This window comes from Solanum dulcamara, chromosome 7 (assembly GCF_947179165.1).
Source record: "Solanum dulcamara chromosome 7, daSolDulc1.2, whole genome shotgun sequence".
NCBI classification, from domain to species: domain Eukaryota; kingdom Viridiplantae; phylum Streptophyta; class Magnoliopsida; order Solanales; family Solanaceae; genus Solanum; species Solanum dulcamara.
The window spans coordinates 63,204,069-63,218,982 of NC_077243.1; the positions used below are offsets into that span (position 1 = coordinate 63,204,069).

At 39.3% G+C, this 14,914-nt stretch overlaps 1 pseudogene; it reads left to right on the forward strand.

The window, feature by feature from the left end:
- The first annotated feature begins 2,128 nt into the window (after nucleotides 1-2,128).
- LOC129894789 (uncharacterized) lies at nucleotides 2,129-14,559 on the forward strand (annotated as a pseudogene).
- Nucleotides 14,560-14,914: the final 355 nt, after the last annotated feature.

A 14,914-nucleotide genomic window follows, 5' to 3' on the forward strand; every position in this document is an offset into this window, starting at 1 on the left:
AATTATCGTTGGAGGAAAATTTTAATTAAAAAATTGGGTTTATTAAACGTATTGACGCGCTAAAAAATGTTAACTGAAATGCGATTGAGGTTGGGTGTAGAAAAGGATAAATAAATACACTTTTGAGTAATATAGGTGTGTAATAGATTGCCTCAATAGTTAAAGTGTGTAACTGATTTTTGGGACAAATTTTAAAGGAAATTTATGCCTTTTTGAAATCATTTGTCATCAAACCACCAACGAACAAATGAGTGCTCCAAATGGTCATTGATCCCAACCTTTTTGGCTAACGTTCTCATTAGGGGGAATGGGAAACAAAGGATAGATAGTATAGGAGACAATTTAATAATAAATAAATATTAAAATGCTCAAGAAGAATTAAGTTCTTGTTTGGTTTCACTTATAAACAGCTTATAAGTTAAAAAAAATAAGTCGGGGTAGCCCAACTTATTTGTTTGGCTTATAAGTTACTTTCAGCTCATAAGTTGCTTTACATAATCTAAGTCAAACAGACTCAATTATTTTTTGGACTTATTTTAAGCACAAAATGACTTTAAGTTGACCATCCAAATACTCAAAAAAAGTTGAAAACAGTTTATCAACAACTTATAAGCCAATCCAACGGGCTCTAACACTTCCCATAATTTTTTACAAATAGCAAACATTAGGCAATAAATAGTACCTAGTAGCTATACTTTCACTATTTATTGGAAATAGCAATTTATTTAATTTGCTACCAACTATATTTCTGTATTCTTTCTGTATTTATATACAAAAAATACAGATACAAAATAAAAAACTTGAGTAAATCATGGAATAAAACTAATCCAACTTGGCAAAAATACCTAAAATCACTCCCACATTTTTGAAGTTACACGCATGACTCTAAAATTCAGTTTACCTTCATTCAATCACTCCCACTCTCTCTTATGAAAACCATTTGGAACAAAAAAAATAACAAAAATTCAAAATCAATAAGTGATTTGGAATAGTTCATCCTCGTCTTACTAGAAAAATACAAAGACGATGATGCATCTGTGAATAATATTGGAATCGAAAAGTCTCAATTGTTCACCTCCGAAATTCAAACAGGTATTTTTTCAAAAACTCATTGTATTTACAATGAAATAATTGGTATGATCTCTAATGTACGTTGTATGTAAGTTGGTATGATCTGTAATATATTTTGGATATTGTACACAATGTTGGTCATTTGTATATATATGCTTATAGTCGTTAACAGTATAAAGGATATTGGATATGGAGTATAATTGAATATTGAATAAAAATTAGTTCATAATTGAACACTTGATACAAATTAGTTGACACAAATTAGTTTTTTAAAATACATAGTTGATATTTTGTGTGACAAACCGTGATGATACAAATTATACTTTAGAAACAAATTGTTTTGGAATGCAAATGTTTTTACAACTCTGTAAGAATAATGTGGTAATCTCTATGTCTGATCATTTAGAATACAATTTTGTTTTAGAAATTGAGATGTGATAAGAAGTAGAATATCAATCTGTTTGTATATATGATGGTTATAATACAATTGACTTTTGATACAAATCTGAAAATAGTTACCAAATTTATTATAAATATATTTTTTGTGTATTTGATAGCAAAAATATTATGAATACAATGTAACCATTTTTTTAGAGATACAAATTGTATATGTTTTATAAACTTGAAAACAAAATTTGAGGGATACATATAAATACTCATACAACTCATGTTTTTTTAATATAAATTAAATTTTGAAACTACAAAAAAGTATTGAAATACAAATTTATGTAAGATACCACTTTCCTTTTAACACTGTTTGATCATCTTGAAGAATGGGAAGCCTTAGTTTTCTGATGATGCATTCTGGAAGATGGAACGGAAATAATTATTATGTTGATTACACAATAGAGGCAATCATGTTGAAGGAGTATGCAAGTTATAAAAAGTTAGTAGAGGAAGTTTTCAAGCAAATTGGTATTGATTTGAGATACCAATGTATGAAGCTGAAGTAGAAGAACGATGGTAGCGATATACCTTTGGAGATACATAACGAGATGGGTGTAAGAGTTTACGTGTCATTAAGAAAAGATAGCAAGAATTTGGCAAAATATCCACTATGTGTAACTATATTTGTCAAAGATGGAGAGAAATCTTCAGTAGAAGGAGAGGAATAGGCAGAATAGATGCAAATAATACATTAGATTCACAGGCATTAGTGCTTGTAGATGAATGTGAGCCATTGGATACCAAAGTGGTCAGGAGAGAGATTATATCAAACACTAAGCAGAAAGAGGTAATGGTAGATCAGGTGTACAAAGACAAGGAAACAATAAAGGCTGTTATGATGCCATATTCAATTGACAATAAGTTCCAATTTCGAACAGAAAGGTCAAATGATGTCACGCCCCGGGAGGGTACCCTAGACGTAACCGGCACCCGAAGGCCATTTCTGACCTCCGAGCGAACCACCTGGTTCAGTCGCACATTCATCCAATCACATTCTCTTAGTGGAAACTCAATTAAAGAAATACTATTCATATATGGGGGCCGAAGGCCAAACCTTTACAACCCAACAAAGCAATAAAATAAGACTCCTCAAAATAACAGACTCCAGTCTATGAAACCTCTATCAAAGTCTAAGAGGTGCCAATGACAAGTCCATGGCTACCAACAATCAAAGTAAGGAAATGTCAACAAAACTATACATGAAGGCTCAACATCCTCCAAAAACTAGGAGGACTCACCAACTAGCTGAGAGTGTATGTGGATCTTCAACGGAGCGCCAGTTGATGATCTCTAGTACCTGTCTCTGCATCATGAAACGATGCAGGCCAAATAGCATCAGTACATGGAATGTACGAGTATGTAAAATGGCTGAATACAACGAACATCAAAAAAGAATTAATCAACTCGGAAGCTCAACTCAAGAGGAATAATAACTCAATCAAATGTACTAAGTCTAAAACAAGAATATGATTTAGATGGGACCAATCACATACCATTCCACTCATTCTGACTCAGAGTACTATCAAGACCTATTTGGGAGTTTCTCTTACCCGACAACCATCACTTATGAGCCAGTAAAAGTACAACAAACTGACGTTGTTGCCGCGTCCGTTCATACCTTGCCAGGGTATGAACGAATCAACTAATCATGGATCCAATCCAACCAAGTTCTATAATGTCAGGACAAACATCTTGGGGAAGCATTCGACTTTAATGGTTCAATCCCCCCTACGTTTGGCGACGTAGTTATTGGGTTCGAGTATGGACTTTACTCTTGCCCAATTCGGTGCTCGATACTCCTCCCAAGACTCAATGCTCATAAAACTCCATGCAATCAACTCAATCAAATCATATCGACAAGTCTCATTACAACCTTGTCAACTCATCAACTCTATCATGATCAAATCTTTTCCAATCATACTATCTGGTCAATCTCAATCATATCTTTCAAAAGAAATTTGAATGTACATTTATAGCAACATATAAGCACAACCAATCATTTCCTCTATCCATTTACTCAATCTTTGAAACTCATCACAACTCCAAGGCTTTAAGTCAACAATTTAACATAAGCAACATTTTTAAGAAAATAGCATCATTTATCATAATCCACATAATTAAGAAGATCAATAAAACATATTTAACAACTCATCTTCATCGACTCATACTCACATAAAGGCTCAATTTAGGAACTTCATGGCTCAACAACATCAACACATATAGAATCAAATACATAGGGGACAAAGTCCATACAAGCATAAACCATACCAAGAAACTTCATTTCTATGGACATCTAACCTCAAAGCAAGAATAGGGCACATGGGTGGACTCAACCCATATTTTAGATAGCCTTACATACCTTAGTGAAGACTTGGAGAGAACCTTGATGTTGGGTCTTCAATGGAGGACTCAAATCTTGAAGCTCTTGGGACAACTCTTTGTTGAGAATGGAGAAGAAAAAGAAGATGAAGAAGAGAGAGAGAGAGAGAGAGAGAGAGAGAGAGAGAGGAACTTCTAGGGCTTTTAGAGAGAGAGAGAGTTGGAAATTTTGATCCCAAAATGACCAAGGGTAATACATATATAACTTGGGTAAGTTCCCATATTACCCCTCCTCAAAGTTCTGAAAATAGGCTAAAAATGCACCTGGCGCGATAGTGGCGCGTCGCGCCATTCCAGCGCCAGGCTGAATATGCCTAAAACCTACATACCTCGTAGTGGCGCGCCGCGCCAGAGACCAAACTACTGAGGCATATTTCTGGCGCGATAGTGGCGCGTCGCGCCCTTACAGCGCCAAGGCCATATTTTTTTGGGTTCTGGAAATTTGGCCTGAAAAACCCTGCACAACTTTTAGTGGCGCATCGCGTCAAGGACCAAACTACTGAGGCATGTTTATGGCGCGATAGTGGCGCATCGCGCCCTTATAGCGCCAAGGCTATTTCCCCAGCAGTTGCAACCCAGGCCAGAAATGAAATTCCTGTCGTGCTAGTTCATCTTAGGATCGTCATATCTTTTGACTCCGAACTCCAAAATTTACGTTCTTGGTGGCGTTGGAAAGAAGACTCGACGAACTTTAATTTGATAGGTCGTGGACCACCCAGATTGATGTCCTTCAAAAGATAGGGTCGTTACAAGTCGACCCTTATACGAACTCATTCTAAACTTAGCCACGACGAATCTTTTGGATTTAATTTGATCCTAGGGGTCGTTTATGACCCCACCTCACCTCTAGTACTGCTCACATCCTCAATGGCTCATCTCAACTCATGCATATGCTCCTCAATACTCGAGTTCGACCCTACCCGTATACAAGAAGGGTTTGAATTCTAGGGGAAAATTTTGAGGGATGTTACATTATCTCCCCCTTGGGATCATTCGTCCTCGAATGACAAGTGGCCAGGAGTGGACTCAGGGTACAGATCACAATTAACATCCAGTCATTCAATCAGTCAAATGTTCAAACAAATATCAATCAAAACTCAAAATGCACTAATGAATTCAAGTCAAGGAAATGTCGTTACCTTCAACATTCTCCTCGGTAGGCACGAATAGATGGGGATATTTAGATTTCATGGATTCCTCCGCTTCTCATGTGTCTTCCTCAACAAATTGGTTTCTCCACAGGACTTTGACTGAGGCGACCTCATTGTTCCTCAGTTTGCGAACTTGGCGATCAAGAATTTGGACCGGAACCTCTTCGTAAGACAAGCTATCCTTAATTCCAATGCTATCAATGGGGACTACCAACGAGGGATCGCCCAAGCACTTTTTCAACATCGAAACATAGAACACCGGATGAATAGAAGCTAGCTCTGAGGGTAACTCCAACTCATAAGCAACACTCCCAATCTGCCTCAAAATATGGTAAGGACCAATATATCGAGGACTGAGCTTCCCTTTCCTTCCAAACCTCATGACACCCTTCATGGGTGATACTTTCAAGTACACCCAATCACCCACCTCAAACTCCAAGTCTTTCCTCCTCACATCGGTGTAAGATTTTTGGCGGTTTTGGGCTGTCTTTAGCCTATCTTGGATAACTCTCACCTTCTCCATGGCTTGGTGAACAAGGTCAGGCCCAATCAACTCGGCTTCACCAACTTCAAACCACCCAATAGGAGATCTACACCTCCTCCATACAAAGCTTCATAAGGAGCCATTTGAATGTTTGCATCATAGCTATTGTTGTATGCAAACTCTATGAGGGGTAAGTGATCATCCCAATTTCCCTTGAAGTCAAGCACACATGCCCTCAACATATCTTCCAATGTCTGGATGGTGCGCTCTGCTTGGCCATCTGTCTGGGGATGGAAGGCTGTACTCAAGTTCACCCTCGAACCTAATCCCTTCTGAAAGGATTTCCAAAATTGGAAAGTGAATTGAGCTCCTCTGTCTGAGATAATAGATAAGGGAACCCTATGCAATCTGACGATCTCCTGGATGTACAACTTTGCATAATCTTCTGCGGTATCAGTAGTCTTAACCGCCAAGAAGTGAGCTAATTTCGTCATTCTATCCACAATCACCCAAATGGAATCATGTTGCTTTCGTGACTTCGGCAAGCCTGTAATAAAGTCCATGTTGATCATCTCCCACTTCCATTCTGGAATTTCTATGTTTTGGGCTAAACCACATGGCCTTTGATGCTCAACCTTTACCTGTTGGCAATTTGGGCACTTGGAAACAAATTTCGCAATATCCTTCTTCATCCCACTCCACCAATAGATTTCCTTCAAGTCATGATACATTTTCGTGGAGCCTGGATGAATGGAGTACCTGGAACTATGCGCTTCGGCCATAATTCTCTCTCGAACATCATCAACATCCGGCACACATAATCTATTTTGGTACCTCAACACACCATCTCCCCCTTTGGTGAAAACCATTACCTCTTATTTGTGAACAATTCCCTTCAACTGGAGAAGGATGGGATCTTGGTCTTGCTTCTCCTTTACCTCTGCCACAAGCGAGGACGTAGACCCATCCTGAATAGTAACTCCGCCTTCATTGTTCTCTTCTAGATGAACTCCCAATTGGGCTAATCTGTGTACCTCTTTTGCCAATTCTCTCCTTCCTTCCTCCACTTGGGCAGTGCTACCCATAGACAACCTGCTAAGAGCATCAGCAACAATATTAGCTTTACCTAAATGGTGGAGGATGCTCATATCATAGTCCTTGAGTAGCTCAAGCCATCTCCTTTGCCTCAGGTTGAGTTCCTTCTGGATAAAGACGTATTGCAAGCTCTTGTGATCGGTGAATACATCAACATACACTCCATACAGGTAGTGGCGCCAGATTTTAAGCACAAACACCACGGCTGCCAGCTCAAGGTCATGAGTTGGGTAATTCCTCTCATGAACCTTAAGCTGTCTTGAAGCATAGGCTATCACCTTCCCTCTTTGCATCAACACACAACCCAAACCAATTCTGGATGCATCATAATAGATCACAAAGCCCTCTGTACCATCGGGCAAGGTTAGAACAGGGGCAGTGGTTAGCTCAGTCTTCAATTTCTGGAAACTCTCCTCACAAGCCTCGGACCATTGGAACTTAGCCTTCTTTTGAGTCAGCTTAGTCAATGGTGATGATATGGAGGAGAATACCTCTACGAACCTTCGATAATAGCCAGCCAAACCCAAGAAGCTTTTTATCTCTGTTGGGGATGTGGGTCTGGGCCAACTCTTCACTGTCTTAATTTTTTGAGCATCAACCTGAATACCATCTCCGGAGATAATGTGGCCTAGGAAGGCCACTGATGCAAGCCAAAATTCACATTTGGAGAACTTTGCATACAATACCCAGTCTCTTAAAGTTTGCAAGACGACTTTAAGATGATGGGCATGCTCCTCCTCATTCTTGGAGTAAACCAGAATATCATTTATGAACACAATCACAAACATATCAAGATATGGCTTGAATACTCGGTTCATGAGATCCATAAAAGCGGCGGGGGCATTAGTCAACCCAAAGGACATGACCAAGAATTTGAAGTGGCCATAACGAGTTCGGAAAGCAGTCTTTGGAATATCGCATTCTCTCACTTTCAACTGGTGGTAACAGGATCTCAAGTCTATCTTTGAGAAGCATGTGGCACCCTGAAGCTGATCAAATAAATCATCTATTCTGGGGAGAGGGTATTTGTTCTTTACGGTGACCTTATTGAGCTGCCTGTAGTCAATACACATCCTAAGGGACCCATCTTTCTTTCGAACAAATAGGACTGGAGCTCCCCATGGCGAGACACTCGGCCTAATAAATCCCTTATCTAACAAGTCTTTCAACTGCTCTTTCAACTCTCTCAACTCAGCTGGGGCCATTCTATAAGGAGGAATTAAGATAGGCAGGGTATCAGGAAGAACATCAACCCCGAAGTCGATCTCCCTATCAGGAGGGACTCCAGGCAGATCTTCAGGAAAGACATCTGGAAACTCATTGACAATCAGAACCTACTCAAGGGATGGAGACTCAATGCTGTCATCTTTTACTCGGACAATGTGATAAACACACCCCTTTGAGATTAGCTTCCTGGCCCTAAGGTATGAAATAAACTTACCCTTAGGCGTAATAGGACTACCCTTCCACTCTATGACAGCCTCATTTGGGAATTTGAATGTGACAATCTGAGTTCTACAATCAATAGAGGCATAACATACATAGAGCCAGTCCATGCCAAGGATCACGTCAAAATCAACCATGTCCAACTCAACTAGGTTGGCCAAGGTATCCCTGTAATAAATGGTCACAGTGTAATCTCTATAGACTCTCTCAGCTAAGACAGAATCACCGACGGGAGTGGCCACACTAAAAGGCTCAAGAAGACGTTCAGGAATTTTATTGAATTTACTAGCCACATAAGGAGTCACAAAAGATAAGGTGGCACCCGGATCCATCAATACATAACAATCAACATAGGAGACTCGAATCATACCCGTCACGACGTTTCGAGAGTTTTCTTGATCTTGGCGACTACCCATAGCATATAAACGGTTTGTACCTCCGCCGGTGCTTGAAGTAGTGCCCCTTTGATTACCTCTAGCCGGTAATGCAGTGGTAGAATGCTGGGCCCTGTTCCCCCATGCTGGACACTCCTTCTGAAAATAGTCTACTTGGCCGCATTTATAACAACCCATCCTTCCCACTCTGCACTCTCCCAAGTGAAACTTACCACACTTAATGCATGGTGGCTTCCCTTGCGCACCTTGACCCATGCTAGCTTGGGATTGAGAACCCTGGGGTCTGAAATTTTGGCGGCCTTGTCCCTGCCGATCATACCTATTTTGCGGCATCAGTGCACTAGCGGTAGATGAGGCATAGTTGGAAGGCCTCTTCTGGAAGAAGAACCTGTTGCTCTTGCCTTGCCTCTGCTCGTTCTCATGGCCCGCTGATTTTGCCTTCTTGCTCAGGTGCTCTTCTTTGTCTTTTCTTTTCTCCTCCTCTACCTGTTGAGCATACACCATTAATCTGGAAAGATCCATATCCGAGATCAACAATGCTGCCTTGCACTCCTTCTTCACATGCCTCCCTAAACCAGAGACGAACTTTCTCATCTTTGACCTCACATCTAGAATCATTTCTGGGGCATACCTGGACAGCTGTATGCACTTTAGGCCATACTCCTTAACCGACATACCCTCCTGTTTCAGGTTTACAAATTCCTCCACTTTCGCTTCCCTCAATTCTTGGGGGAAAAAGTGGTCAAGGAAGGCTCCCTCAAACTCATCCCACCTTGCAGGTTCAGCATCCTCACCCCTACTCTGTTCCTATTGGTTATACCAAATGTTTGCCATATCTTTGAGTTGATAAGACACCAACTCGACCCTCTCGATTTCCGTAGCATGCATAGCTTTTAGAATCTTCCACATCTCATCGATAAAGTTCTAGGGGTCTTCATTGACCTTAGAACCCGTGAATGCCGGTGGATTCATCCTCAGAAAGTCTCTAATTCTAGTGGCAGCAGATGGCTCCTGGGAACTAGAGCTGAGAGTTGGCGAACTCTGATTACCACCTCGGGCAGCCATTAGTTGCGTGAGCATTGCAATTGCCCCTCGAAATTCAGCCTCTGATGTGGGTGCAGGTGGAGTAGATGGCACTTGAGGTATCTCCGCATATCTCGTGGGTCGGCCTCTAGCCCTTGCTGGGCGTGCCTCTGACTGTGGCAACCCTGCATTATCAATATTCCTCTGGCTAGCGGTACGTTTAGGAGGCATTATCTGTAATGTACAAACGCACGAATTAGAAAGGAGTTTATAGAGTTTAACTCTATCGCACGAGTTCAGAGTATGAGAGAAGTGAAACAATTTCTAATGTCCTATAGCCTCCTGCTTATAAGTGTGGTGCACAACACACCCATAAGCAAGACTCTACTAGACACGGATTCATAGACTCCCTAGGACACTTGAACTCTGTGCTCTGATACCATGTTTGTCACGCCCCGGGAGGGTACCCTAGACGTAACCAGCACCCAAAGGCCATTTCTGACCTCCGAGCGAACCACCTGGTTCAGTCACACATTCATCCAATCACATTCTCTTAGCGGAAACTCAATTAAAGAAATACTATTCATATATGGGGGCCGAAGGCCAAACCTTTACAACCCAACAAAGCAATAAAATAAGACTCCTCAAAATAACAGACTCCAGTCTATGAAACCTCTATCAAAGTCTAAGAGGTGCCAATGACAAGTCCATGGCTACCAACAATCAAAGTAAGGAAATGTCAACAAAACTATACATGAAGGCTCAACATCCTCCAAAAACTAGGAGGACTCACCAACTAGCTGAGAGTGTATGTGGATCTTCAACGGAGCGCCAGTTGATGATCTCTAGTACCTGTCTCTGCATCATGAAACGATGCAGGCCAAATAGCATCAGTACATGGAATGTACGAGTATGTAAAATGGCTGAATACAACGAACATCAAAAAAGAATTAATCAACTCGGAAGCTCAACTCAAGAGGAATAATAACTCAATCAAATGTACTAAGTCTAAAACAAGAATATGATTTAGATGGGACCAATCACATACCATTCCACTCATTCTGACTCAGAGTACTATCAAGACCTATTTGGGAGTTTCTCTTACCCGACAACCATCACTTATGAGCCAGTGAAAGTACAACAAACCGACGTTGTTGCCGCATCCGTTCATACCTTGCCAGGGTATGAACGAATCAACTAATCATGGATCCAATCCAACCAAGTCCTATAATGTCAGAACAAACATCTCAGGGAAGCATCCGACTTTAACGGTTCAATCCCCCCTACGTTTGGCGACGTAGTTATTGGGTTCGAGTATGGACTTTACTCTTTCCCAATTCGGTGCTCGATACCCCTCCCAAGACTCAATGCTCATAAAACTCCATCCAATCAATTCAATCAAATCATATCGACAAGTCTCATTACAACCTTGTCAACTCATCAACTCTATCATGATCAAATCTTTTCCAATCATACTATCCGGTCAATCTCAGTCATATCTTTCAAAAGAAATTTAAATGTACATTTATAGCAACATATAAGCACAACCAATCATTTCCTCTATCCATTTACTCAATCTTTGAAACTCATCACAACTCCAAGGCTTTAAGTCAACAATTTAACATAAGCAACATTTTTAAGAAAATAGCATCCTTTATCATAATCCACATAATTAAGAAGATCAATAAAACATATTTAACAACTCATCTTCATCGACTCATACTCACATAAAGGCTCAATTTAGGAACTTCATGGCTCAACAACATCAACACATATAGAATCAAATACATAGGGGACAAAGTCCATACAAGCATAAACCATACCAAGAAACTCCATTTCTATGGACATCTAACCTCAAAGCAAGAATAGGGCACATGGGTGGACTCAACCCATATTTTAGATAGCCTTACATACCTTAGTGAAGACTTGGATAGAACCTTGATGTTGGGTCTTCAATGGAGGACTCAAATCTTGAAGCTCTTGGGACAACTCTTTGTTGAGAATGGAGAAGAAAAAGAAGATGAAGAAGAGAGAGAGAGAGAGAGAGGAACTTCTAGGGCTTTTAGAGAGAGAGAGAGCTGGAAATTTTGATCCCAAAATGACCAAGGGTAATACATATATAACTTGGGCAAGTTCCCAAATTACCCCTCCTCAAAGTTCTGAAAATAGGCTAAAAACGCACCTAGCGCGATAGTGGCGCGTCGCGCCATTGCAGCGCCAGGCTGAATATGCCTAAAACCTGCACACCTCGTAGTGGCGCACCGCGCCAGAGACCAAACTACTGAGGCATATTTCTGGCGCGATAGTGACGCGTCGCGCCCTTACAGCGCCAAGGCCATATTTTTCGAGGTTCTGGAAATTTGGCCTGAAAAACCCTGCACAACTTTTAGTGGCGCGTCGCGCCAAGGACCAAACTACTGAGGCATGTTTATGGCGCGATAGTAGCGCGTCGCGCCCTTATAGCGCCAAGGATATTTCCCCAGCAGTTGCAACCCAGGCCAGAAATGAAATTCCTGCCGTGCTAGTTCATCTTAGGATCGTCATATCTTTTGACTCTGAACTCTAAAATTTACGTTCTTGGTGGCATTGGAAAGAAGACTCGACGACCTTTAATTTGATAGGTCGTGGGTCACCCAGATTGATGTCCTTCAAAATATAGGGTCGTTACAAGTCGACCCTTATACGAACTCATTCTAAACTTAGCCACGACGAATCTTTTGGATTTAATTTGATCCTAGGGGTCCTTCATGACCCCACCTCACCTCTAGTACTGCTCACATCCTCAAAGGCTCATCTCAACACATGCATACGCTCCTCAATACTCGAGTTCGACCCTACCCGTATACAAGAAGGGTTTGAATTCTAGGGGAAAATTTTGAGGGGTGTTACAAATGCAATCAAGTATGCGTGTTTGTATACTCTTTGATTTTTTAAATTTTATATATCAAATACTAATTACTTTGAATATCATTTGTTCATTTGAATAACAGTTACACTCTTATTTGTTTATCCGAAGAGTGTAAATGGGAAATAAAGTCGTCGAATATCTATAAATCGAGAACTTTTAGAATTAGAGAGTTCAACAATGAGCATACATGTTTATTGAAGGACGGGGTGTATTCTCAACGACAAGCAACAAGCAATCTGATTGGGGGAATAATTAAACCTAAGTTATCCAATCACAAAAGAAAATACACACCAAGAGATGTAATGGATGATGTTAAAGTGGACCTTGGAATTGATGTAACATACGCTAAAGCATAAAGGGCTAAGGAAAAGGCTGTGATTTCATTGAGGGGGACACTGTCTGATTCATATAGTAAACTACCAAGCTACTTATACATATTGGATACTACATATCCTGGATCACAAGTAAGGATGAAGAAAATAGATGAGAATGAGTTTTTGTATCTATTTATTTTTCTCTATCTGTTTATAAAGGATTTTGAAAGTTGTAGACCAATTGTTGTAGTAGATGGCAGTTTTCTCAGAGGCACGTATAATGGGACATTTGTATCTGCCAATACTTTAGATGGAGCAGGTAATAATTGTTGTAAGAATACTTTATATTAGGCACTTAATATTATATACTTTTTTAAAAAAATACAATCTTAATGTCCTAATTCCCTTTTTTAAATGTATGTTTATATGCAGGAAATATATTGCCACTAGCGTACAGTATTATTGATTTAGAAAATGACGCTTTCTTGACTTGGTTCTTAGAACAATTTAAAGAAGCTCATGGTGAAAGAGAAAGTATGTGTGTCGTATTTGATAGGAACGAGAGCATCATAAAGGTAGTTTCATGGGTATACAACGCTGCTCCACATTATGCTTTCATATGACACTTATGGGGTAATGTGATAAAGCGTTACAGAAAAGTGCACGATAAGTTGCCGAAAGTGTTTTATTCCATGGCAAAAGTATACATGCAGGCTGATACTGATATGCTGATGAACAAGGTTGAACAGATTGATGTTTGGATAAAGGAATAATTAGAGTTAGCAGGATATGAAAAATGAGCTAGAGTAAATTCAACAGTTGATTGGGGATGGATAATGACATCAAACATCACCGAGTCCATAAATTCAGCACTTCTTTTGGCAAGAGAAGCCAATTTATGATTTTTTTGAAGAAGTTAGATAGATGTTTGGACGATGAAACTGCACTAATTGTAACTCGGCTTCGTTCACCTTCACACCACTTTGTGTTAAAGCCCAAGAAATATTTGCTGACAATGAATCTAAATCAACCCGTATAACGGTATGTTTGTTTTTTTCTTTCTTGTATTCAAAATATTTTTCTAGTTTACAATAACATTTGTGTTCACAGTTTTTAGTTTTTCTTCTTATGTTCTCAGGTTGTAGCAACAAGTGATTGTGTGCACAGTGTAAATGACGAGGATACAAGGTTTATAGTTTGTTTTAAAGCTAAAACTTGTACATGTATAAAATTTTAGATGGAAGAAATACCGTGTTCACATGCTTGAGCTGTTCTAAAAGGCAAACATTTAGTTCCTGATCCATTTTGTTCAGTCTAGTACAAGCCAAAGATGTTGTTGAGTACATACAACATTCCTATATACCCTTTGCCTGATAAAAAAGATTGAAAGATACTTGATCATGTTGAGAATGACATTGTTCGGCCACCGAAATTCAAAAGACCACCGGGAAGGCCACCAAAGAAGGTGCGCGACAAAGCATACATTGAGTTGTATGAAAGAAGAGTGAAAATTCATGTAGTACATGTGGGAATAAAGGTCACCATAGGCGGTCGTGTAGGAATGGACCACGTGTTACATAGTTAGCGATCTTTTAGGATTTTTTTTGAATTCCTAGAATTTTAGTGCTTGTTATAATGAACATCTGCATTGATGTGTTTGGTTTCAATGTATTCAGATGATTGTATTCAATTTTCAAATATAAATTAATCCCTTAAGTATCACTTTTTTTATACTTAAATCTTCACAATTTTATCTGAAGGTTGCTAACTTGTTATAATAATCATATGTATCCATTGTTTTTGTTAATTGCTCTGATTTTTATTAAACAGATCATCTGTGTACTGAATTGCAATTGTGACTGATAGTTGTCAAGTTTATTCTTATTTCAAGAAGAATTTAGTTGTATTCAAAATATATAAAGACAACTTCTTCTTTTTTGTATATTTTTAGTCAAGTGAAGATAAAATACGTGTATTCATGTACTTATAAAATCTATATTCAATATTATGGTATACATAGCAACTGTATATGATTAATAATTTGTTTAACGAATTGTATTTTTTACTGATATTTGACGAGTTTAGACTTGTTTCAATAAAAACTTTAATTGTATTCAAACTGTAGAATATAACCATATTAGTATTCAAATGAATATAACTGACTTGTATTCATGTACTCAAAGTTGTATTCACTATTTTTG